Source organism: Marmota flaviventris, chromosome 16 (assembly GCF_047511675.1).
Source record: "Marmota flaviventris isolate mMarFla1 chromosome 16, mMarFla1.hap1, whole genome shotgun sequence".
Taxonomy (NCBI): Eukaryota; Metazoa; Chordata; class Mammalia; order Rodentia; family Sciuridae; genus Marmota; species Marmota flaviventris.
Genome location: NC_092513.1, coordinates 61,785,130 through 61,811,860, shown reverse-complemented (window position 1 = coordinate 61,811,860; position 26,731 = coordinate 61,785,130). Strand labels below are relative to the sequence as shown.

Here is a 26,731-nt window from a genome sequence, read left to right as displayed (position 1 = left end):
GGGTTGCGGCTCATTGGTTTACCTTGCCTGAGGTTTAATCCCTGATACTAAAGAATAAAATAAAATAAAATAAAATTTTTTTTGTTATTTAATGATGTTTATTTTTATTATCTTATGAATGGAATTATTGCTTCCATGATTTTATTATTGCATGTCATAACATAAAATTTAAAAAGCAGAGAATAAGAACAACAAACAAATTTGTTTAAAATTTTTGTTTGAACAAGTTTGTTTTAGAAAAGTTACATGAACTCACTAAATTTTTTTTTATTTTTAATTCTTTGTTTTAATTAATTAATGTAATTTAATTTATTGTATTAATTATATACACATATATTCATTCATATATATATATATATATATATATATATATATATATATATATATATATATATATATACATACACATACATATATATAGTCCATCTCATTCCACCATCCTTTCTATCACCATGTGCCCTCTTTACTTTCACTACCCTTTGACCAAAGTTTCTCCATTCTTTCCTGGTCTCCTTCCCCTAAATTATGAATCAGCATCTGTTTATCAGAGAAAACATTCTGCCTTTGTTTTTAGGGGTTTGGCTTATTTCGCTTAGCATGATATTCTCCAACTCCATCCATTTACCTGCAAATGCCATAATTTCATTCTTCTTTAAGGTTGAGTAATATTCCATTGTGTACATATACCACATTTTTTAATCCATTCATCTGTTGAAGGGCATATTGGTTGGTTCCATAGTTTTACTTCTTTGAATTGAGCTGCTATAAATATTGACATGTATGCATCACTGTAGTATGCTGATTTTAAATCCTTTAGGTATAAACTGAGGCGTCGGATAGCTGGTTTGAATGATGGTTCCATTTCAAGTTTTCTAAGGAATCTTAATACAGCTTTCCATAGTGATTGCACCAATTTGCAGTCCCACCAGCAGGGTATGAGTGTATCTTTTCTCATAATCCTCGCCAACACTTATTGTTGCCTGTATTCTTGATAATTACCATTCTGACTGATTTGCATTTCTCTAATTGCTAGAGATGTTGAACTTTTTATATACATTTGTTGATCAATTGTATATTTTCTGTGAAGTGTCTGTTTAGCTTTTTAGCCTACTTATAAATTGGTTTATTTGTTCTTTTGATGTTAAGGTTTTTGAGTTGTTTATATATCCTGGAAATTAGTGCTCTATCTGATGTCTGTGTGGTAAAGATTTTCTCTCATTCTGTATGCACTCTCTTTACGTTATTGATTGCTGAGAAGAAGCGCTTTAGTTTGAATTCTTCCCATTTATTTGATTGTTGATTTTATTTCTTGTGCTTTAGGAGTATTATTAAGGTAGTCAGGTCTTAAGCCAACCTTATGAAGATTTGGGCCTACTTTTTTTTTCTATTAAGCACAGGGTCTCTGGTCTAATTATTAGGTCTTTGATACATTTTGAGTTGAGTTGGTGCAGACTGAGAGATGGGGTTTTAATTTCATTTTGTCACTCATGGATTTCCAGGTTTCCCAGCACCATTTGTTGAAGAGACTATCTTTATTCCAATGTATGTTTTTGGTGTCTTTGTCTAGTTTGAGATAACTGAATTTATATGGGTTTGTCTCTGTGTCTTGTATTTTGTACTATGGGTCTACATGTCTATTTTTGTGCCAATACCATGTTGTTGTGTTTTTTTAAATTGTAACTCTGTAGTATAATTTAATGTCTGATATTGTGATACCTCCTCCTTTGCTCTTCATGCTTCAATAGTTTTTTGCACTGAAAAATATCATTGCAGAATGCATGATAGGGAAGACATTTATGTTAATGGAAGTGAAAAATCAGGTTTAGGAAATAATGTATACTATTTCATTGCATTAAAATCATTGGTGTAGTTATATGCATATATGTATGTGTACAACATATGAACCCACATATGAAAAGATAAAATAAGGACTTGAAATATGAAAGTCATTTTCACTGTAGGAACTAAGCCTAATGTTGGTGGGTGTATTTTGGGTCCAGAGCAAAATATAAAGGTTTTAAACCCTGACTTGAAATAATAAAAGAACAGAAAATTGGGAATAATGGAAAGTATTAATAATACTACTTGGCTCATATGCTCTTATAGCAAGGTTATATGTATATTTGTCTGTATCTTAGTGTACACTATCTCTAACAGAATAAGAGCAATTTATTTAGCTTCTTTTATGTTGGAGTAACATAAAATTAATCTTAAGGATATATATGTTTGTGTATATATATGTATGTTATTTGCCTTTTCTTACATAAATTTTATTTCTTCCTTTGTCTTCTCCATTAGTTCCTGTGTCTTTGAATATATTTAGAGGGATTCTTGGCATGATGTTCACAAAATGTTTGTAGTTTATTTTCAGGGCCTAGGATGCTTGTCAATTTGTTTTTTGTACTCTTTTGTGTGGGTTGTATTTTGTAAAAGTAAGCATATATTACTTTTATAAAATAAAGTTATCTTTTGTAAAGACATTTGCATCATTATCCATGGAAGGCCAAGGGGCCCATAAATCAATAATAATGCTATCAACTAAGTGAGAAATTCTTAGTCTTATGATAACCCAGTGTGTTTAAAACTTTGCAAATTTTTAATTAGTTAATATTAACTTTTTGAAAAGATAAGTCTTTCTAGAAAAGTAGGTGGTTGGATAGACTAAAATGTTAGAAAGAATTATAGCACAATTTGAAGTCTTTTCAATGGGCCCTTGTAGCTAACTACATGATAGTACCTTTTATTCTTAATTACTTTCTTAAAAAAAAAAATCACCAACATATCTGGTTACATTGTTCCAGTATCTATCCACATTTTCTTATCCTGTGAGAAAATTCCCACAATTTTTGTTTTATTGAATACTAAGAAGCCAATAGATAGAGAAGACCCCTTGAACATATGGAAGCCTAAAAGCTTCTACTATGGATGTAGATGATATGCTTCCCATATCAACTTGCTTCATTGCATATTTTTAGCTTTTGAAATATACTTTCATTCTGTCCTATTCCAAACTTTTGATATAGAATAAATTTTTATACCTATAATGGAGATAAATGATAATAGTGTTTAATTTTGAAGATTTTGAAATCTGACCAGTATCAACACTGGCCAGATAATTTTACTTCTTAATAAGCCTCAGTTTCCGCCTCTGCTTGTAATATCATCCTAAGAAAATTGTGACCGTTAAGTGACATAATGCATAAATTCCCATTGTGATATGTTAATTAAACACACTAGAACAGAAGAACACCATCTTAAACAGATTAAATTTATCTTAAACATTTTAAATTTAATACAGTGAGAGCACTAGACATAGGTAATCCAGAGTCAGTATAGCAGCTCAATAACACTAACTGAGACTGGATTCATCTCTCTGCTCTCCTGTCCTTGAGAATTTTGACTTGTAGTCACAGAATTGCTGCTTTTTCCTAACAAAAATTAGAAGGTGAAATACCAGAACAAAGATGTCTTTTTTCAAGTGAAACTTGGCCTTTTTATTGATAAAACAACCTCTCTAAAAACGTGTCAATTTCATTGCTTAGGCCACTGTATTTACAAGGGAATCTAAAAAGTCACCCTAATATTCATTGGGGTATTCTGGTTAGAGGAGGAGAATGAATGTTGTGTATGCAGATTACAATATCTGCTACTACACTGTATATAAAATCCAATCAAATAACTACTAACTTTAGCAATTAAGGTTTCCATCTAATGAAATTTATTCTTGTACTGTCAGTCATAAAATCATACTTCGTTCCCTATCTCCTGTATCTGGAAAAACCATAATCCTTTAACATGATGTCATAATCCCTCATGTAAAAATATTATGCTGCTTTCTGGGAACTACATAAAAGTCTCCTCTTAGGCTCCAAACTAAATTTCAATTATTTCAGTATAAATGATGCCATGGAGATCATCTTTATTGATTGTGTTTTTGTCCTGTTTGGAACATTTCCTTATGAAAAATGGGAACATTTCTGTGATTCTTCATGTTTCTCCAAAATAATGCTACCAAGTTTTAAAAGCTTCCATCAGTATATGAATATTCTTCAACTCAGTGTTCTTTAAGTATTGGGAGGTATGTTTTTCCCTTAGTTTTGATACATTTCATGTCCTATAAAAATAAACCAGGAGTATTGCATCATTTTAATTTGCATATCTGAGTAACTAGAAAGGTATAATATGCTTCACTTTTTTTCTTTAATAATTGTCTCCTCTTACTAACCATTATTTGTTTACTATAGTGTTTTCTTTTGGAATTTTTAGAAAATGTGATAGGAGAAAATTCAGAGACTCAGTATGATCTTTTCCCAAAGTCTGTGAGAGCAGTTATGGAGCATGTTGAGATTTCATAAGATTTTAACTTTCTTTGCCATATATCCACTTTTAGATGTTCTATTCTCCTGAGGCTTTAGATGTCATTAAAGGATTTACCTTAATTAATGAGATTCAAATAAATTGGCAGAGGGGAACAATTTTAAATAGAGAACTGTGTTAAGGTACCAGATAAAGTCAAATGTTATACTACATTAGACTTAACTCCTGCCCCCTTCCTAATGTTTTATTATAAAATGTTCCAACTTGTAGTATAGACATTCAAAATCATTCTTGATGTTTTTCTCCCATGCTATTGCATTCATAAAGCAGAGTATATTAACCTGAAGTCATTAGGGTGAGAGAATTGCTTTGCCTAACAGTGCTTTACATTAGCCTCAAATACAAATAGCAGTAGTTTCATACAACCTCATCTCAGTAGAGCATGGACCAAAGTAATAGTGAAGGAACAAGACATGGAAGCTTTATTTTCCAGCTCCTGAAGTAAATCTTAATAGAATACATGTTTGAGTGGGCCAAGTATAAACATACTTATTCAAATGAAAACTAAAGGAGAGTGTATGAGGTCACAGTGATTGGTTACTTTTAAAGGAATAGTTGGTTGAACTGTTAAACTGCTTCCTTCTGTTAATGAATATAATTGAACGTTCATTTTATCCATTGTGCTTTAACTTGTTTAAATAACATAATCTGCTTTCAATAACATTTAATCTGGTTGATGTAATTTTATTGGTTGCCACCTTTTCTTTGCTTTGAATGTATGGAAGCAATTTTCAGTCTCTTGCTTATCTTCATGTGAAATGTAAAATACTATTTTCATAGAATTCTTGTGCTTACTAAATTAATGCCTTCAATTTTGGAATATAAGGTTCCTTGAGGTTCTTATAATCTAGTCCATTTAGCTACTTACTTTAGAATTGGTCTAAATGTTATTAATGATTGCTGTTTTGAATGAATGAATTTTCTCATCATTAAACTTTTAGGATTATCTCTAAAATTTTCGAATACCCTCTTTAGGGATTAATTGTTTGCTAAATTTTTTTTTCAACACTTGTTTATTTACACATAAATAAAATCATGAATTCTGTCTATCAGAATGACCCTGGAATGAAAAATATATGTTCATAAACTGAGAATATGATTGCTCATTATAATAATGTTGTAAGTTAAGATGCCATATTATTTAAATATTAAAATATCTGCTCTGTCCAAATCACCAGTCAATTCATCATATTCTTGTTTCTCTGTCATAAATTGTCAAACAGAATTCTATATTCTTAACTAATAGACTTTGTTTTTATTTTGATTGCTTTTTATCCCTAAGATTCTTCAGTAGTGATTCTAGTATTTCATTCTATTGAAATATTTGTAATGGATAGAAAGGTTTTCGGTCTTAGATTATACTACAGTCCAAAGTGTTCTTATGTCTTCAGAGTAGATTTGACACTCAGATCAAACAGTGTGATTCAAGTTCATCAAAGTCAAATTCTGAACTGAAAATAAGTGATGTAGGAGTGCTTCTTCTTACTGTTACAGCACTTAAAAATTTTGAATAGTACAGTGATCTCATACCCATTTACCTTACACCAACTGCTGTTCACTTAACCACCTTTTCCTGTTTTATGGAAAACATGAATTCAGACTAAGGGCAGTCCTTTAAAGTTCATGCATCTAATTATAATTTTTAATGTTCAGGAATCTAATTTGAATTTCTGCTTAAGTGTTTGGAGTATTCCATCTTACTTATTCTTTTCCAGGGTATAATGATTTTATATTTGATTATTAGACAGAATGGAATTCTATTAATGAGCTTGTGTTTTTTCTGTAAACCATGTGTGTGTGTGTGTGTGTGTATATATCTTAGTGTCATCTCTAAAACTGCATTAAAATGCAGAAAGCATATAAAAGTTAGCCATTTTGTCACTTAAAAAAGTAAAAGGTAAATTACTCCCTCTCCCAAATTTTAGAAAATATTTTAAGGATAGATACTAAGAATTTTTTGTTTCTGCCGATGATTGGATTTTACTTCTTTTCTTTGAAACAAAGTCTCGGCTTTGTGTAAAACTTTTGCAATATTAAATTATTTAATTTTTAATAATTTTTAAATCATTATATTTAAAAATTGGTATTTATATAGAAAACCATGAAAATAACAATAATAATAGTAGTTGTTTCCTAAACATTAGAGAACCAAAATATACATAAAATTATGATGAGAAAGAGCATACATTGCAAGAAAAACAATAGCCTGTTTCAATGACCTATTTAGGGCTGCAAATAATTTAAGTGATACGTTAAATATTGTGCTGAGATTGGATTTATACTAAATTGGATCATTATTGATAATGATATGGGAGATATGAAAATGAAAGATTATATTATAAATATGAATAAAAGTTATTTTAGTGTCTTGAAATGTGTGATTTTATGTAAAATAAAATTCAATAAAATGGTTATATTAGGAATTACTGAATTTTGGGTGACTTTTGGGCATCAAAGTTTAAGTATTATAGCCTAATTTTTCTAAGCCATTAGGATGCCAGTTCATCTTACCTGAGGTGGCATGCTTGAACCATCACTACTTTAATTTCTCACGATTACTAATGCCAGATTTTAGCTTACTGGAATTAACTTGAGTAATAAATGCTTATTTCAAAAAATCCTAATTGCTGGCTGCAGTTTCTTGCTGGGGATGGAAGGTGGGGAAAAAAACCAACAACACTGTATTGACTACTAAGCCTTCCCTTCTGCCACTCATTTTTACTTATTTTTGAACTCATCTACTTATAACTCCACTTAACAGGTACTCCTAAAACCCCACAATATCAAATATTTTTGTTTGGCTTTTCAAGAAGTAGCTGCCTAGACAATAGTCAGAAATATATATTCACTTACACAAAGCATCTGCATTCACTTCCAGAGGATTCCTAAAGAAAAAAAAAAAAAAAACATTTGTATATTTTACCTTTGGAATCTGGTTCAGTCTGAATTCCCTGGCACTTAGGTAGAATGCTGGCTGCATTGCCAAAGGATTTCCAAAAATAAATCTGAAAGCAGACCTTGTATAGATGGAATCTCTTTGAAAATGGCCTTAGAAATTTTTGAATCTTTGTAGGATTTTTTTTAAATTAATGCACAGACACACAGAGTCCTTAATTTGCACATGTTTAGCTTGGATTAGTACCATCCCATGTTCCACTGTCCTGTAACTCAAATGTATTAATTTGATACTTTTATTTCATTAACTGCTGAGTGATAAGACTTCTCTTACTTACTTAGTTTCTTGGCTGATTGTGCAAATCTTTACTGGAATAAGGAAAGTAATTTGAAGGAGCATTGGTATGTAGGTTTAGCAGAAATAAGAATAAAATGATAATTAAGAAAAATTTCAGGCCCCCTCCCCCTGCGCCGGCATAGTAGAGGGAACTGGGACCAAACACAGAGCAGGCCCAGCGGCCTGCTGAGGGGCAGAGCCGCCCCCCACCCCCCTCGCCTGCCAGGTAGGGGAAGGGTGACCACCGACAGAAAAGGCCCAGTGGCCCGCGGCGGGACAGAGCTTCCAATCACTCCTGCAAGGTAGGCGGGCCTGCGACCCACCGGCAGAAGAGGAGCAGCCGCCTGCTGAGAGGCTGAGCCGCCCCCTCCCCCTGCGCCGGCATAGTAGAGGGAACTGGGACCAAACACAGAGCAGGCCCAGCGGCCTGCTGAGGGGCAGAGCCGCCCCCCACCCCCCTCGCCTGCCAGGTAGGGGAAGGGTGACCACCAACAGAAAAGGCCCAGTGGCCCGCGGCGGGACAGAGCTTCCAATCACTCCTGCAAGGTAGGCGGGCCTGCGACCCACCGGCAGAAGAGGAGCAGCCGCCTGCTGAGAGGCTGAGCCGCCCCCTCCCCCTGCGCCGGCATAGTAGAGGGAACTGGGACCAAACACAGAGCAGGCCCAGCGGCCTGCTGAGGGGCAGAGCCGCCCCCCACCCCCCGCGCCTGCCAGGTAGGGGAACTGTGACCACCGACAGAAAAGGCCCAGTGGCCCGCGGCGGGACAGAGCTTCCAATCACTCCTGCAAGGTAGGCGGGCCTGCGACCCACCGGCAGAAGAGGAGCAGCGGCCTGCTGAGAGGCAGAGCCGCCCACTCCCCCCCGCGCCTGCAAGGTAGTCGGAACTGAGACCACCATCAGAACAGGTCAGACCTGCAACCGAGAGACAGAACAGGCCCAGTGGCCTGAGGAAGGGTAGAGCCGCCCCCCCCCCACGCCTGCAAAGTAGGCGGACCTGCGACCCACTGGCACTACAGCCCCAGAGGCCTGCAGAGGGGCAGTGCCGCTGCCTGCGCCTGCAAAGTAGGCAGAACTGCGACCACCGACAGAACAAGCCTAGCGGCCCGCAGAGGGACAGAGCTGCCGCCCGCGCCTGCAAGGTCGGCGGACCTGCTACCGACTGGCAGAGCAGGCCCAGTGGCCTGCTGGCGTGGTAGGCACATTGCCCCAATTGGAGGAGGGGCAGAGCTGCCGCCCGCGCCTGCGAGGGAGACTTTGCAACTATACAAGACCAATATAAATATATAGGGGGAAAATTCAATAGCACAACAGTTTCACCAAGAAGAAAGGAACGCGAACAGTATGAAGAGACAAGGAAAGAAAGGACCACAAGCATTGCAGGTCAACTCAACGTTAGAAGAGGTAATAGCTGCAGCTGATGGAATGTCAGATAAAGAATTCAGGATATACATGCTTCAGATGATCTGGAGTCTCAAGGAAGACATCAGACAGCAAAATCAGACAATGAAAGATCACTTCAACAATGAATTACATAAACAAATCCAAGAAGCAAAAGATCAACTATACAGGGAAATAGAGGTTATAAAAAACAAACAAACAGAAATCCTAGAAATGCAGGAAGCAATAAGCCAACTTAAAAACTCAATTGAGAATACTACCAACAGAGTAGAACACTTAGAAGACAGAACATCAGACAATGAAGATAAAGTATTTCAACTTGAAAAGAACATAGACACCTCAGCAAGACTGTTAAGAAACCATGAGCAGAACATCCAAGAAATATGGGATAACATCAAGAGACCAAATTTAAGAGTCATTGGGATACAGGAAGGAACAGAGTTTCAAACCAAAGGAATGAGCAATCTATTCAATGAAATAATTCGAGAAAACTTCCCAGACTTGAAGAATGAGACAGAACCCCAAATCCTAGAAGCCTACAGGACGCCGAATGTGCAAAATCATAAGAGACCCACACCTAGACACATTATAATGAAGATGCCCAACATACAGAATAAGGAGAGAATTTTAAAAGCTACAAGAGAAAGGAAGCAGATCACATTTAGGGGTAAGCCAATCAGGATAACAGCTGATCTTTCAACACAGACTCTGAAAGCTAGAAGATCCTGGAATAACATATTTCAAACACTGAAAGAAAATGGGTTCCAACCAAGAATTGTGTTTCCAGCGAAATTAAGCTTCAGGATGGAAGATGAAATTAAAACCTTCCACGATAAACAAAAGTTAAAAGAATTTGCAGCTAGAAAACCATCTCTTCAAAACACACTTGGCAAAACATTACAGGAAGAGGAAATGGAAAATAACAATGAAAACCAACAGTGGGAGGTAGGACACTAAAGGGGGGAAAATAATCAAAGTGGAAAACAAACCATGTTTAGTAACATAAATAAACAAATATGGCTGGAAGAACAACCCATATCTCAATAATAACCCTAAATGTTAATGGCTTAAACTCACCAATCAAGAGACACAGGCTAGTAGAATGGATCACAAAACAAGACCCAACAATATGCTGCCTACAGGAGACGCATTTGATAGGAAAAGACATACATAGGCTGAAGGTGAAAGGTTGGGAAAAATCATATCACTCATATGGACTTCGGAAACAAGCAGGAGTATCCATACTCATATCAAATAAAATAGATTTTAAGCCAAAGTTAATCAAAAGGGATAAAGAGGCACACTACATACTGCTCAAGGGAACCATACACCAACAAGACATAACAATCATAAATATATATGCCCCAAACAATGGTGCAGCTATGTTCATCAAACAAACTCTTCTCAAGTTCAAGAGTCTAATAGACCACCATACAATAATCATGGGAGACTTCAACACACCTCTATCACCACTGGACAGATCTTCCAAACAAAAGTTGAATAAGGAAACTATAGAACTCAATAACACAATTAATAACCTAGACTTAATTGACATATACAGAATATACCACCCAACATCAAGCAGTTACACTTTTTTCTCAGCAGCACATGGATCCTTCTCAAAAATAGATCATATATTATGTCACAGGGAAACTCTTAGACAATACAAAGGAGTAGAGATAATACCATGCATCCTATCTGATCATAATGGAATGGAACTGAAAATGAACGATAAAAGAAGGAAGGAAAAAGAATACATCACTTGGAGAATGAACAATAGGTTACTGAATGATCAATGGGTTATAGAAGACATCAAGGAGGAAATTAAAAAATTCTTAGAGATTAATGAAAACACAGACACAACATATCGGAATCTATGGGACACATTGAAAGCAGTTCTAAGAGGAAAATTCATTGCTTGGAGTTCATTCCTTAAAAAAAGAAAAAACCAACAAATAAATGATCTCATACTTCATCTCAAAATCCTAGAAAAAGAAGAGCAAAACAACAGCAAAAGAAGTAGAAGGCAAGAAATAATTAAAATCAGAGCTGAAATTAATGAAATTGAAACAAAAGAAACAATTGAAAAAATTGACAAAACTAAAAGTTGGTTCTTTGAAAAAATAAACAAAATCGACAGACCCTTAGCCATGCTAGCGAAGAGAAGAAGAGAGAGAACTCAAATCACTAACATACGGGATGAAAGAGGCAATATCACAACAGACACTTCAGAAATACAGAAGATAATCAAAAATTATTTTGAATCCTTATACTCCAATAAATTAGAAGATAGTGAAGGCATAGATAAATTTCTTAAGTCATATGATCTGCCCAGATTGAGTCAGGAGGATATAGACAACCTAAACAGACCAATATCAATTGAGGAAATAGAAGAAACCATCAAAAGACTACCAACTAAGAAAAGCCCAGGACCGGATGGGTATACAGCAGAGTTTTACAAAACCTTTAAAGAGGAACTAATACCAATACTTTTCAAGCTACTTCGGGAAATAGAAAAAGAGGGAGAACTTCCAAATTCATTCTACGAGGCCAACATCACCCTGATACCTAAACCAGACAAAGACACTTCAAAGAAAGAAAACTACAGACCAATATCTCTAATGAACCTAGATGCAAAAATCCTCAATAAAATTCTGGCGAATCGGATACAAAAACATATCAAAAAAATTGTGCACCATGATCAAGTAGGATTCATCCCTGGGATGCAAGGCTGGTTCAATATACGGAAATCAATAAATGTTATTCACCACATCAATAGACTTAAAAATAAGAACCATATGATCATCTCGATAGATGCGGAAAAAGCATTCGACAAAGTACAGCATCCCTTTATGTTCAAAACTCTAGAAAAACTAGGGATAACAGGAACATACCTCAATATTGTAAAAGCAATCTATGCTAAGCCTCAGGCTAGCATCATTCTGAATGGAGAAAAATCGAAGGCATTCCCTCTAAAATCTGGAACAAGACAGGGATGCCCTCTCTCACCACTTCTGTTCAACATAGTTCTCGAAACGCTGGCCAGAGCAATTAGACAGACCAAAGAAATTAAAGGCATCAAAATAGGAAAAGAAGAACTTAAATTATCACTATTTGCAGATGATATGATTCTATACCTAGCAGACCCAAAAGGCTCTACAAAGAAACTATTAGAGCTAATAAATGAATTCAGCAAAGTGGCAGGATATAAAATCAACACGCATAAATCAAAGGCATTCCTGTATATCAGCGACAAATCCTCTGAAATGGAAATGAGGACAACCACTCCATTCACAATATCTTCAAAAAAAATAAAATACTTGGGAATCAACCTAACAAAAGAGGTGAAAGACTTATACAATGAAAACTACAGAACCCTAAAGAGAGAAATAGAAGAAGATCTTAGAAGATGGAAAAATATACCCTGTTCATGGATAGGCAGAACTAACATCATCAAAATGGCGATATTACCAAAAGTTCTCTATAGGTTTAATGCAATGCCAATCAAAATCCCAACGGCATTTCTTGTAGAAATAGAGAAAGCAATCATGAAATTCATATGGAAAAATAAAAGACCCAGAATAGCAAAAACAATGCTAAGCAGGAAATGTGAATCAGGCGGTATAGCGATACCAGACTTCAAACTATATTACAGAGCAATAGTAACAAAAACAGCATGGTACTGGTACCAAAACAGGCGGGTGGACCAATGGTACAGAATAGAGGACACAGAAACCAATCCACAAAACTACAACTATCTTATATTTGATAAAGGGTCTAAAAGCATGCAATGGAGGAAGGATAGCATCTTCAACAAATGGTGCTGGGAAAACTGGAAATCCATATGCAACAAAATGAAACTGAATCCCTTTCTCTCGCCATGCACAAAAGTTAATTCAAAATGGATCAAGGAGCTTGATATCAAATCAGAGACACGCCGTCTGATAGAAGAAAAAGTTGGCTACGAACTACATATGGTGGGGTCGGGCTCCAAATTCCTCAATAGGACACCCATAGCACAAAAGTTAATAACTAGAATCAACAAATGGGACTTACTCAAACTAAAAAGTTTTTTCTCAGCAAAAGATACAATAAGAGAGGTAAATAGAGAGCCTACATCCTGGGAACAAATCTTTACTCCTCACACTTCAGATAGAGCCCTAATATCCAGAGTATACAAAGAACTCAAAAAATTAGACAATAAGAGAACAAACAACCCAATCAACAAATGGGCCAAGGACCTGAACAGACACTTCTCAGAGGAGGACATACAATCAATCAACAAGTACATGAAAAAATGCTCACCATCTCTAGCAGTCAGAGAAATGCAAATCAAAACCACCCTAAGATACCATCTCACTCCAGTTAGATTGGCAGCCATTATGAAGTCAAGTGCTGGCGAGGATGTGGGGAAAAGGGTACACTTGTACATTGCTGGTGGGACTGCAAATTGGTGCAGCCAATTTGGAAAGCAGTATGGAGATTTCTTGGAAAGCTGGGAATGGAGCCACCATTTGACCCAGCTATTCCCCTTCTCGGTCTATTCCCTAAAGACCTAAAAAGAGCATGCTACAGGGACACTGCTACATCGATGTTCATAGCAGCACAATTCATAATAGCTAGACTGTGGAACCAACCTAGATGCCCTTCAATGGATGAATGGATAAAAAAATGTGGCATTTATACACAATGGAGTATTACTCTGCATTAAAAAATGACAAAATCATAGAATTTACAGGGAAATGGATGGCATTAGAGCAGATTATGCTAAGTGAAGCTAGCCAATCCCTAAAAAACAAATGCCAAATGTCTTCTTTGATATAAGGAGAGTAACTAAGAACAGAGTAGGGTCGAAGAGCATGAGAAGAAGATTAACATTAAACAGGGATGAGAGGTGGGAGGGAAAGGGAGAGAGAAGGGAAAAAGCATGGAAACGGAAGGAGACCCTCAGAGTTATACAAAAGTACATACAAGAGGAAGTGAGGGGAAGGGGAAAAATAATACAAGGGGGACAAATGAATGTCAGTAGAGGGGGCAGAGAGAGAAGAGGGGAGGGGAGGGGTGATAGTAGAGGATAGGAAAGGCAGCAGAATACAACAGACACTAGTATGGCAATATGTAAATCAATGGATGTGTAACTGATGTGATTCTGCAATCTGTATATGGGGTAAAAATGGGAGCTCATAACCCACTTGAATCAAATTGTGAAATATGATATATCAAGAACTATGTAATGTTTTGAACAGCCAACAATAAAAAATTAAAAAAAAAAAAAAGAAAAATTTCAAAGATATTATTCAAATTAGCACTCTATCTGCACAGTCAACTAATCATGGATTGAAAATATTTTTAAAAAATTGCTCTATTATGATAGCATGTATACTTTTTTACTCTTCATTATTCTCTAACCACTACAGTATAACTACATAGTACTTACATTATTTTAGGTATTAGAAGTTATCTGGAGCTAACTTAAAGGATATGGGAGGATTAGCACAGATTATATGTAAATTCTACACCATTCATGTCAAAGACCTGAGCACCAGATTCTAGTGTCTTCAAGAAGTCATAGAACTAATCCTTTGCAGATACTAAGGGATGACTGTACTAAGGAATGTTTGAAGTGTTTTTGAAGTTGTTAAATTTTAGTAGAACAAACAAATCACTAAAACATAAATCTTAAAAATTATAAATTTTCAAGTGCCTAAAATTAATAAAACAAGAATATAATTTTCCAAAGCATTTAGTGAGGAAATTGCTTATATAATTAAAGGCCCAGTACTCGTTTCTTTGGCAACTACTAGTTTATATATTATAACTATTTCTCATATACATTTATAGCAGCTATCAAAAAAGTTGTCTTATGTTTTACTGTGAGTACATTTTAATCATATTCTTACATATTTAATAATTCAGAGAATGAAGGTTCAGAAAAGAAGAAAACATGACAAATTTGGAAATAAGAAATCCACAACAGTTAGCATACTTTTTCATTGTCCACTCTTTGAAGGAAAGCAGATGGCACTTCTTATGCAGATGACTGCAAGAAACAACAGTCCAGGATACCTATCATCATTGAATTAATTTATATTATAATCTAGCCTTGTGTTGACAGTTACTTTTAACTGCTTTTAATTTTTATCCTTTCTTTGATTTCATCATAATTACTTGTAACATCAGTTTGTAATTTTATGATTATTTGTATGAAAATTTATCATCTGATTCTTCCCCTAGATTAGAAACTATATAAGAGCAGGGAAAAACAAATAACCCAATAATAAAAGCCAAGGACCTGGACACATACTTCTCAGAAGTGGATATATAATTAATCAACAAATATATGAAAAAATGTTCATCCTCTTTAGCAATTACAGATATGCAAATCAAAACTACTCTAAGATATCATCTTACTCCTTTCAGAATGGTGGTTATTATGAAGACAAACAACAATAAGTGTTGGTGAGAATGTAGGGAAAAAGGTACACTCATACATTGCTGGTGGGACTCCAAAATGGTGCAGCCAATATGGAAAGCAGTATGGAGATTCCTTGGAAATCTTGGAATGGAATCACAGTTTGACCCAGCTATCCTTCTCCTCAGTCTATACCCAAAGGATATAAAATCAGCATACTACAGTGACACAGCCATATCAATGTTTATAGCAGCACAATTCACAATAGCTAAACTGTGGAGCCAACCTAGATGCCCTTCAATGGTTGAATGGATAAAAACAATGTGGCATATATACACAATGGAATTTTGCTCAGCAAAGAGAATAAAAGCATGGCATTTGCAGGTAAATGGATGGTATTGGAGAAGAAAAAGCTAAGTGAAGTCAGCAAATCCCAAAAATACAAATGGCAAATGTTTTCTCTGATTCATAGTGGAGTAGGGAGTGGGAGCATAAAGAAATAGATTAATTCTAGATAGGGCAGAGTGATATGAGGGAAAGGGAGGGGGCAGGGGGTTACAAGGATGGTGGAATGTGGTAGACATCATTATACAAAGTACAAGTATGAAGACACATACTTTATATCCAACCAGAGATATAAAAATTTGTGCTATATATGTTTAATAAGAATTGCAATGCATTCCACTGTCATTTTTTTGTAAATCAATAAAAAAATAAGAGTAGGGATTTTTACCCTTACTGTGCATAAGTAGATAAATGCTAAATAAAAGGAATCATTTAGAAATAAGTTAACAACATGGGAACTTCATGGCAAAATTGTGCTTTTATCTTACTGAAGATTTATCCCAGATTCTATAAAAATGTTTTCTAGGCTTTCAGTCTACTGCTACCCTGCTGATAAATTGTTAGTTGTATTAGTACATGCTTCTCTCTGACTGATATGGGAAAAGAATCTAGAAAAAAAATTGGGTCCAAATTTAAGACATGTTGATTTAAGACTGTTGAAATGTATTGAAAAAGAAAGTTTTTTCAAGTGAACTTCTCCTATGCTGACTTTGGAGGGAAAAAAAAACACCTGAGGACACTATGGTTAAATTATTGCTGTTTCTAAATATCCTGATTTCAATCAAAGCATAAGCATACCTAATATCTTTTATTCCTACAAATATTGTAGGTCCTTGTGCTTTTCCAAATAGTGTGATTTTGGATTTTCTAACCTTTTCTGCCACTAACTGGGGCAGAAAGTGGCCAAATTATTAGATACTGCTACAACTTGAAATGTTTCTGTAAAATGTTGAATTACATAGACTTTTATTTTATAAAAAATGGCTTTCTTACGCCATGAAATTTTGTTCTTAGAATATTAAAGAATTATTACATTAATAAAAAAAGTAGAAGTCATCTGTATCTCCAGTGACACCCTTTGAGAGGCACCACTCTTCAGAGTCTCTTATCTATATTTCCAGGGAATTTTTTAGGCATAAACATATAGACATATATATATTTTTTTATTTTTTTCCACTATATATACAATTATACTATAACATTATTGTGCCATTGGCCCTTTTCATTTCAGGATAATTCCTTGTCAGTTTTGATTATTAATATGTACATAACTGGAGTAGAAAGCTTGAAACTAAGTTGTGTCAACAAACAGAGGTACTTGGAGTTTAGGTTTGATTATCCATTAATTAGGTCCTTTAGCTTTTAAGGAAACCAACAAGATAACTGTTTATTCTTTTAGTATAAAGAGTATAATAAAATTTATTCATTTAGCAACTTTTTATTGAGTTATACTATGTAACAAGAAGTCTTCTAAACAGTTGAGAGATAAGTTGATGAATAAGAGATAAGAAATTCTTACTCTTATGGAAATACATTCTAGAAATACATAGGAAACTGTTACTGAGACAACATACTTTAAAATCCAAAGTATAAATTTTTAATTTTTTATTGATATTGCTTTAAGAAGTCTAATGATGTCAGTATGCAAGAATGATGATAGAAAATTATTTTCCAAATTGTTTTTTCTTAGTGCATTAACTTTTTTAAATAGCTATAAAATTTCAGAATTAATTAGTATTGTCATACCTTTAATTGAGAAAACATTACCTCATTCTTCCTGCCCTGTGGTTCTAAAAAGAGAGAGTGGAGCTTTGGGCATAATCTAGTTTAACTTTTCGGATTTTGACATAAAAATGAGAACAAAAATCACAAGTTGGGGATCAAAGCAAAGTCTAATATCTATGAGACTTTTTCCATTTGCCTTTAATTCAGATCTTTGGCTTTATTTTCATACTACTATCATCTCTAACTTAATTTGCACACATCATCAGTAGAAAACTCCAATGCTTTTGGGTCAGAGGTATAAACACTGGTCTTCATTTAATTTTATCTAGGTATTAGACTAATAGTATAAACTACCCAGGAAAAATACCGTTTGTTTCCAGTTCTTTGAGTTATTCATTAGGCAGATACATTTAAGGTATATACTTGATACTTATTATTATCATTTTAAACCAGTTTTATAAATTGACAGAATAAAAGGCTTCTAATCAACTTGTTATCATTGATAATCCTAAAGTAAATTTTACTCTATATATTTGTGTCAAGTTATTGATGTGTCATCCAAGTCAAGTTTTGTGATGTTAGAAAGTTTCAGAAATAGAAACATTATTATTGAGAACCTTTTAGTAAGTATGTACAGTATTTAGCCAAGGACTTTTGCGAACTTCTCTTATAGGTCCACACCAAACTATCTATCACAAATAATAACAGCCCAAAAGAAAACTCCCAGATCTTCATCTTGTCAAAAAGATAAAGTTAACAAAAGAAATGAGTATAGTGAATCTCCTTTACACATGGCAGCTATTTGAGGAGATGTGAAACAAGTCAAAGAATTAATAAATTTAGAGAGAAGTGTGAACATGAAAGATTTTGTAGGTAAGATTAAACTCAAGACTAATATTCGGGAACTAATATTGAAATAGATCTTGGTTACAGTGTTATTCATTTTTTTAAAAATTTTGCTGAAATGGAAGGGTTCTGATAATATATTTTTTACAAAACTTTTGGAATATGTGCATAAAACCATGTTCTGCTGTATTAGTTGTCAATAATTACATTTTTGCATATTAAACTTATATTTTAGTTGACATTACTGTATAATTTCTTAAAAAATTATTTTTTAGTTGTACTTGGACACAATACCTTTATTTAATTTATTTATTTATATGTGGTGCTGAGGATCAAACCCAAGGCCTGACATGTGCTGGGCGAGCGCTCTACAGCTGAGCCACCACCCCAGCCCCAACTCCATAATTCTTTATTAAATTTAAGTTATGTCCAAAGTAAATTTGAGTACATAATATTTCAAAGCAGTTAATTCATTCATAATTCTTTGAGAAACATTGACCTGAACATGAAGATTGTAAGAGAATGGCATTATTTTCACTTTAATTATTCAAATAATATGCTAATGTATTTTTACTATGAAGAATTCAAATAACAGATGTTGACAGAGAATAATATAGAAATTCTCCTTAATTTCAATCTTACAGTACTGTTTCACTTCTATATTTTTTTGTCTTCCACAGAAATGTCATTAATAATTTGTAGGTTATTCTTTCACTGCATTTTCATGATCATATGTAAATATGAACATTTACTTTCTTATAGGCTTAAAAAAAAGTATTATTATTCCATCTGTTGTTCTTCAGCCTGTTTGTAATTACAGGTAAATTCTTTCAATACATATAGGTAAATTTACTTCATTTTTAACAGCTACATAATATTAATATAGTCAACACTGTTATAAAACCATAGTTGTGAGTAACTGTTTCAGTAGAATTGAAATTGTAATGGCAGATTCCCACCAAAATAAGATCCTGTATCAGTTTATACTACAATCAAGAGTCTGTCACTATAACTTCATGATATTAACTTAATTGCTATTATAATAATGAAAAAAATTTAATTTTCACATCCATAATCAGTAATGGTAGTAAATGTTTCTTATAAATTTGTATATATCTTGAACTGGTGTATGTATCTTAAAATTGTATGTTTAATTATTATTTATTATTCTAACTTTAGGTTGGAAGCTTTCAATGTTGGAAATAAAGATGTTGCTAATATACTTATAGCAGCAGCTGGACCAGATGTTAACACACAAGGATTAGATGATGACATGCCACACCATGAGTCTGTTAGTAGTGGACACAGAGAGGTAAGTATGATAGAAGAAATCAATAATGTGTAATTCTATCATAGATTACATCACAGTAAAATTTAGCTTAGTTCTTAGTTGTATGATCTTGTGTCATATTTCATTCGTTGCTTGACCAACTCATGTGTATTTTATTTTCCCTTATTTTTTCTAACTACTAATTCACAGTCAGATTTGGCATTATCTTTTTTTTCAAAATTTACCTGTAATGTTATTTTAAATATATCCAAATATTTTAGGAACTAAAATTTAGATTAAAAATGCTGTCTTTCTCATTTATAATTTTATAATATACTTTTCCAAGTTACTCATTAAGTTTTAATAATAGGAAAATGTAATCCTTATTTTTTCTCTAAACTGCTCTTGTGTACTATTGAACCATTGTTAACTTCCTGATGCATCAACAATTTGTACATACCTATGGATAGAACTTTTTTCTTCCTCTTTACTTATCTATTGTCATGTTTCCTGTGCTAGTCTGTGAATACCATTCGGACAGACATTTGGTGTTTTCTGTTACTGATTCTGGAACTGTGTGTTGCAAAAGAAATAATAAATTTGGCATAGATACCTGGATGGATAGATAACTGAGGATAGGCAGAAGGGCAAAGGCTTTGTCCATAAGGCCTGACAAATTATAGGAGGCATTGTGCTTTCCTCTGAATTTATCAGAAGAGATGTGTTTTCTAGCTAATACCATACTTTAGAATTTAAAAAATGCATTATTAATAGTTATCATAAATTAATAACTTTCTTTTAAACATGGTATAGAAAGATTTCTTGATTTACAAGTATAATTTGAAAGAATTATGTCTTGTGAATGAGACATACTTGTTTACACCAGTATAAGTTTCTAAATATGTACATTGCTGCAAAATATTTGTAGAAGCTGACCTTTGGCTCATATACTAAAACAGATTGAAACATTGTTTCCAGACTCTTTCTGAGCAAGATTGGCATGCTGTTTTCAAAAGATGTTTGCTTTTCCTCCTAGCAACAAGCTATGTTCTTCTTGTTCTTTGACTTGAGCCTAGGGAAAAGAGAATTAAAGAGCAATCAAAATCTCTCAATTCTGCATATAGATGCATTAGGTCTTAGGAGCCTCTCCCTAAAGAACTGTATTTCTTTTACTCATTGATAGCCATGACAACTTCAACCATCCATAAAACATCCCTAATGTAGAAGAAGCAAAAATATAGCTGTTTTGTAGCAAGGTCTAAAGTATTTAGAATAAGAGAAGATTAACCTAACTTCTAAACAACCCATTCCTTGACCTGCTATATAAGTGAATTATACCTCACAATACATAATTTTATAGTAACCTTAGTTCTATTTGTTTTAGATTTGTATCATTTTTTTGTCTTATCATTTTTACCTACTTCTAGCTTGTTGCCTGTTATAATAATTTTTATTTCCCTTAAGTCCTTTTTAGAATAAGTATCTGCATATGAAAATGATGTGCAAAATATTGCTTGTTAGAATTTGTACATCATGCTTGAATCTGTACCTGACTCATCATCATAGACATGTATTCAATATTCATCGATCGCTTCCTGATGAACAGAAAGCAATGTGAAGATCCTTTTTGCTAGTTTCTCATCCCGGGCTCTTTTCTAAGAAAATAAACCTTAAAATGCAAAATATTTCATATCATTAAAATGTTCACTACATTGTTATTTATAATGATTAAAGGATTTTTTTAACTTCATTTAACCTTCTCAAATGTCTTTCCTAAGTGAGATTTTAAAAGATATGGACACACAAGGACAAAGATAAGAAGAAATGGAAAACGAACATTTTAGAAGGTGGAAATTAGATAATATATATACAGTTGCTAACCTAGTACAGGGTTTGTCTGACTTTTACTATAAAGGTCAAATGGTAAAAATTTTAAACTTTGTGCCTTTTTTCCACTCTTCCGTTTACTCTTTTAACAAAACTTTAAAAATATAAAAATTATTGGACCCATAGGCCATAATTTGTCTACCTCTGATTTAGGAGAGATAAGAACATTGAAACAAAGCCATTAGGACACATAATTGCAGAGAAATTGAAGCTCAGGAATTGATGACACCACTTGCCTCTGGAATTCCTGTTTGGACTGCAAACAATGTGATTGAATCAAAGTTTTGTTTGTGTTTTACTTATAGCCCCTCCCCAATCTTATATAGCCAGATGACTTCACCTCTTCTACCTTGGTAGGTGTTTCCCAGATGGAGCTAAGGATTAGGAACAATTGTCCTTCAGTAACAACTTTGGAAAGCTAGTTGATGTTTTAAAATCACAAATACTTGTAATTCAATAAAAATAAACATAAATAAAATATTAGCCTTTGGATTCACAAGTAAATTGTTATCTTTATACAATCTTACATTTCAAATTTTCTACAAAGCAGTTAAGAACATTTTTTCATTTCATTCATTGCAAATCTTCATTCTTATATAATTTGTCTCAAATTCTTGATTTACATTATCTTTAAATCATTCTTTTAATGCAAAATGTAGTTAATACTCATCTGTTCATGTTATTTGTTTAAAGATTCTTTCAGAAGGTATAATTTCTAAGTACACAAAAACATCATAGTTAAGTGTTGGGAATACAGAGAGAAATATATTTAAGACCTGAACCCATGTGAAGATGGGAAGTATAGAATAAGGGGGAAATATATATTAATAAATTTTAATGTAGGTTTGTGTCACATAGAACACATCAGTGTCAGTGGAACTAAAAGATCAAAACAGGGCGAGATGGTAAGTAGGCACAATTGATAACAGTTGGCCAACTCAGTTAATGGGTACTTTTCAGTGCCATTTGCTAAGAATGGAAAGGTTAATGGTAGAAATTTTAATGAAGTTCATTTGAAACTTGCTGATTTGTATTGAAACATCCAATGAGCATTTGAATATTTGGTTTAGAGTTAAGAGAGCAAGAGAATGAAAATGAATGAGTGCATTGTAGAATGATCAAATTCTGTCAGTGTAGGTGAGAACCCTAAGAAGGGATGTATATCAAAGCTTGAAAAAGTAGACCAGGACAGGTTCTTCATAGGACTGATGCATGCAGGTAGAAGAGTGGAGAGCTATTTTTTAAAGTGAAGGTTGCAAGGGTAAACATCTTTTCAGGAATTTGACTAAAGAAAGATTCAGCTAGAGGAGGAAAATATGGCCCTGGGGTGAATTTTGGATTTTGTTGTTGTTGTTTTGTTTTGTTTCTTCTTTCTTTTCTTTTCTTTTTTTTTTTTTTTTTTTTTTTTTTTTTTTTGAGTTTTAAGGATCTAATCTAGGTCCTTGTACATCTTAGGCAAACTCATTATCATTGAGATACACCACCAATCACTATTTTATTTTATTTTGACACAGAATCTTGCTTAGTTTCCCAAGTTGACCTTAAACTTGCCATTCTGTTATCTCAGACTCCCAAGCATCTAGGATTGGGAATATAGGTTTGAATACAGTTTTTTCTTTGCCTGTGTTTCATTTCTTCCTTGCCATTATTTTTTTAAGTTGGAATAAATATGAACTGAAAAGATTGTCTTCTACATACAAGACAACTAAAAGGGGTTCAAAAATATCGAAAGGAAGAGTATACAAATGAATAGAAAAGAAATGATGACTAACTGGGTAGATCCTGGTTTTATGGTTCCTGAAGTTTTTATATGTTGATGGGAATAAGAGGTCCCTTTGGAGAAAAAAATTAAAGTAATGAATACAAAATCAGATGTAGGGAATTGTAAGATCCTATAAAAGCGAAAGGCCTTGAAGTTTAAGCTTCATTAATTCTAAGTAAGTCCTGTGGGTGAATGGCAGATGAAATTCCTGGGAGATAAGGAAGAAAGGACAATTAGGGCATTAATACATTCATAGTAGTATTAGCTTTAAACAGAAGGGAAATAGTTCCTTTGTGATTTCTACTAGAATGCACAATTCAAGAGGCTATGGAGCTTGCTGCTATTTATCCAAACCTGAAATAGTACTTACTAATAGATAGTCAAATTCTTGCTGATTTTATGATAAAACAGGAAGAAAACAATGAAATTGAGCAATAAAATGGTCCTATTTAAATTTAAAGGTGGAAGATTATTTTAGTAGATGCCAATCAGTATATGGAAGCAGGTTTCAGTGAAAATGGAACTGGCAGAAAATAATGATATAGAATAGGATGCAAGTAATGGATGCAGAGTAGAAATAACACTGAGAAGAACACTATGTTATCAAGAGAATGATCAAAATAATATTAACTATGAAGAGACTAAATCTTCCTACCACTTAATGTTAAAGATAGTGAAACTGTTGCTTCATCATGGTGGAAACCCATTTCAAGCTAATAAACATGGGGAGCGCCCAGTGATGTAGCAGAAACAAAAGAATTGGAGTTATCACTAAAAAGACAGGTGCCTGTGTCTGATGATGATAAAAGTTATACTAGTTGCTTTTAGATCATTTATATTCAATTGTTTAGCATTTGGTAGCTAATTCTGGATTAATTTTTTTTTATTTTTATTATTTTTTTTAATTTTTTTTTATTGTTTGTTGTTCAAAACATTACATAGTTCTTGATATATCATATTTCACACTTTGATTCAAGTGGGTTATGAACTCCCATTTTTACCCCGTATACAAATTGCAGAATCACATCAGTTACACATCCATCTATATACAGTTTAAATACTGTAGAATAATGCTTGCTAGCTCTTACTAGAATCTTAGCTACCTAAGAATGATGTAGTTAGTAATCTAGGTTTTTGCTACACATACCTTGTATGATAGGCATCATAGTGCTTTTCACCCTTTTTCTGTATTTTCTCCCACAAATTACTAAACTATTCTTTTATTATATTCAAGCATATTGTAGATCCTCTCCCCATGCATAGCTTCTCCCATGACGTCTTTTCAGTCTTCTGTATTATGGCCCTACTAACCAAATCCTGTCATTAATGAGTCCTTCACTCTGGATATTATTGTAGGGTAGGGGCGATCTCCTTAAAAATGGTTTTTAAAAAGAAAGAACCAAAAGAATTTAACATTTTTTTTAATTTTGTTGAAGAAAATCTGTGCATAAACAGAAAAGGTTCAGTCATATTTTAGAAAAAGATCAATGAAAAAGAATTCTAAGCCAGGCACTGTGGTGCACACCTGTAGTCCAAGCAGCTCAGGAGTCTGAGACATGAGGATGGAGATTTCAAAGCCAGCCTCAGCAAAAATGAGGTACTAAGCAACTCAGTGAGACCCTGTCTCTAAATAAAATTCAAAAGGGGATTGGGATGTGGTGCAGTGGTCTAGTATCCCTGAGTTCAATCCCCAGTTCCTCCTCCCCAATAAAATTAGAATTCTTTCAATCTATGGCTATATCCTCATAAAATCTTAGAGAATTCCTGTAAACAATTAGATGATTTACTAAATTGCATCTCCCTTGAGAAAGCAATAGAAAGCATCTATAATTGGAAGCACAGAATTTCTACTTTTTATTTTATATGATACAACACAACTTTAGTTTTCACCTGATAGGACAACTAAAAGAACCTACCTTCTGAATACATCTTTATTGCCTTGCTAAACAAAACTTAGTTGTAAATATACTCCCAACTGAATAGGCAGATTGTGCCAAATTATGATAAATAGAATAAAGATTTTCAGAAATAAGAGATTCAGCAGTGAGCATTTACCTCATAGAGATATTTAAATAATAGCTATGGATATCGAATTGACTATAGATGTGAGATCACATAAGAAAAAATCAAATTTAAGTATCAAGTTAAAACCTTCGAGAAGAGATGACACTAAATTTTAGTAAAATTGTGTTTAAAATAGGGAAGGTTATAATAATGACTTATTCTATGGTGATTGAATAAATATCAGTTACAAATGCTTTTGCAATTGAAAACGCAAGAATTACCATATTTAACATTAGATAAGAAAGTTAGGAAATAATCCATGGCAGAAAGATCATAATTTTGTAGTAATAATTCAAACCTGAGATTAAATTGTGTTGCCTTCTTAAGTACTGAGTAGTACTGTCCAAAATATGTAAAACATAAAGTTGTCAGAAATATAAGGTAAAATTGACAGAAGTATAGTATTACTTGTAATCTGCAGCAGTTTTCCCAGCATATTATGAATATCTCAGTGTTGTAGATAGTGTATACATAACCATTAGTACTTACAGGTTGAGGCCAAAATAGTGCTATATTTGTTAAAAGTTTATAGCTACCATTAAACTTACAAAGAAAGAAAATAAATGTTAACATTTTTGTGTTATGTGGAACCAGGATTATATTATCTGAAATTGCATTTTCCATTCACAGCACAATTTTTTGAACTCTGTATATAAAATATGTTCACACCAAATTATGCCATTATACATGAGCTCTCTTATTTATTTATTTTTTGCATTAAAATTCTTAATACACCTTTATACCACAATTTATCATATCTTTGTATATAAGGTATGTTGATACCAAATTCACATCTTCATACATGTATTTTGTGTAATGATGAATGGATAATTATGATTGTAATACATTCCACTATTGTCATGTAAGAAATAAAAATAAATACATAAATAAATAAAAATATATTTTTAATATTAGATTTGCTTGTAGAATGTTCATGGTACAATTTAATAAATTTTGGATTTGTTGCCTTAGAGATAAAAATAAAATTGAATTTTCTTTCATGAGAATGTAAAAAAATAAGATTAAAACCTACAACATTTTTTATATGGCATATTTATTCTATTTATTATACCTATGAACTCTTAATTTGGTCTTTTCGGAAAAGTGGCACTGTGAAAAGCATACAGCTTTTGTAAACATTTCCATAGAAAGAAGTGCTATAACAATATTTTCTCTTAAGAAATGTATTTTATTTGAACTTCTGTGTATAATTGGAGCAGAACACATATTTTAGAACCTTTTGGATTTTCACTGATCTTAATGATTATCTGTGCTCATCAGCTATCTACTGATCTTCCAAATATTTACTTTTTACTTGGTGACTATGCCTGAATTACTGCTTAATCAAAGCCCCTCAAGAAATGATGCAGAAATTGTCAGTAAGTATCGTACAAAAATTTTGGAGTTGCTAA

At 33.4% G+C, this 26,731-nt stretch overlaps 1 pseudogene; it reads left to right on the top strand.

Annotated features, from left to right (window-relative positions):
• Positions 1–26,731, top strand: part of LOC114081366 (ankyrin repeat domain-containing protein 12-like) — a 48,983-nt pseudogene that overhangs the window by 2,488 nt on the left and 19,764 nt on the right.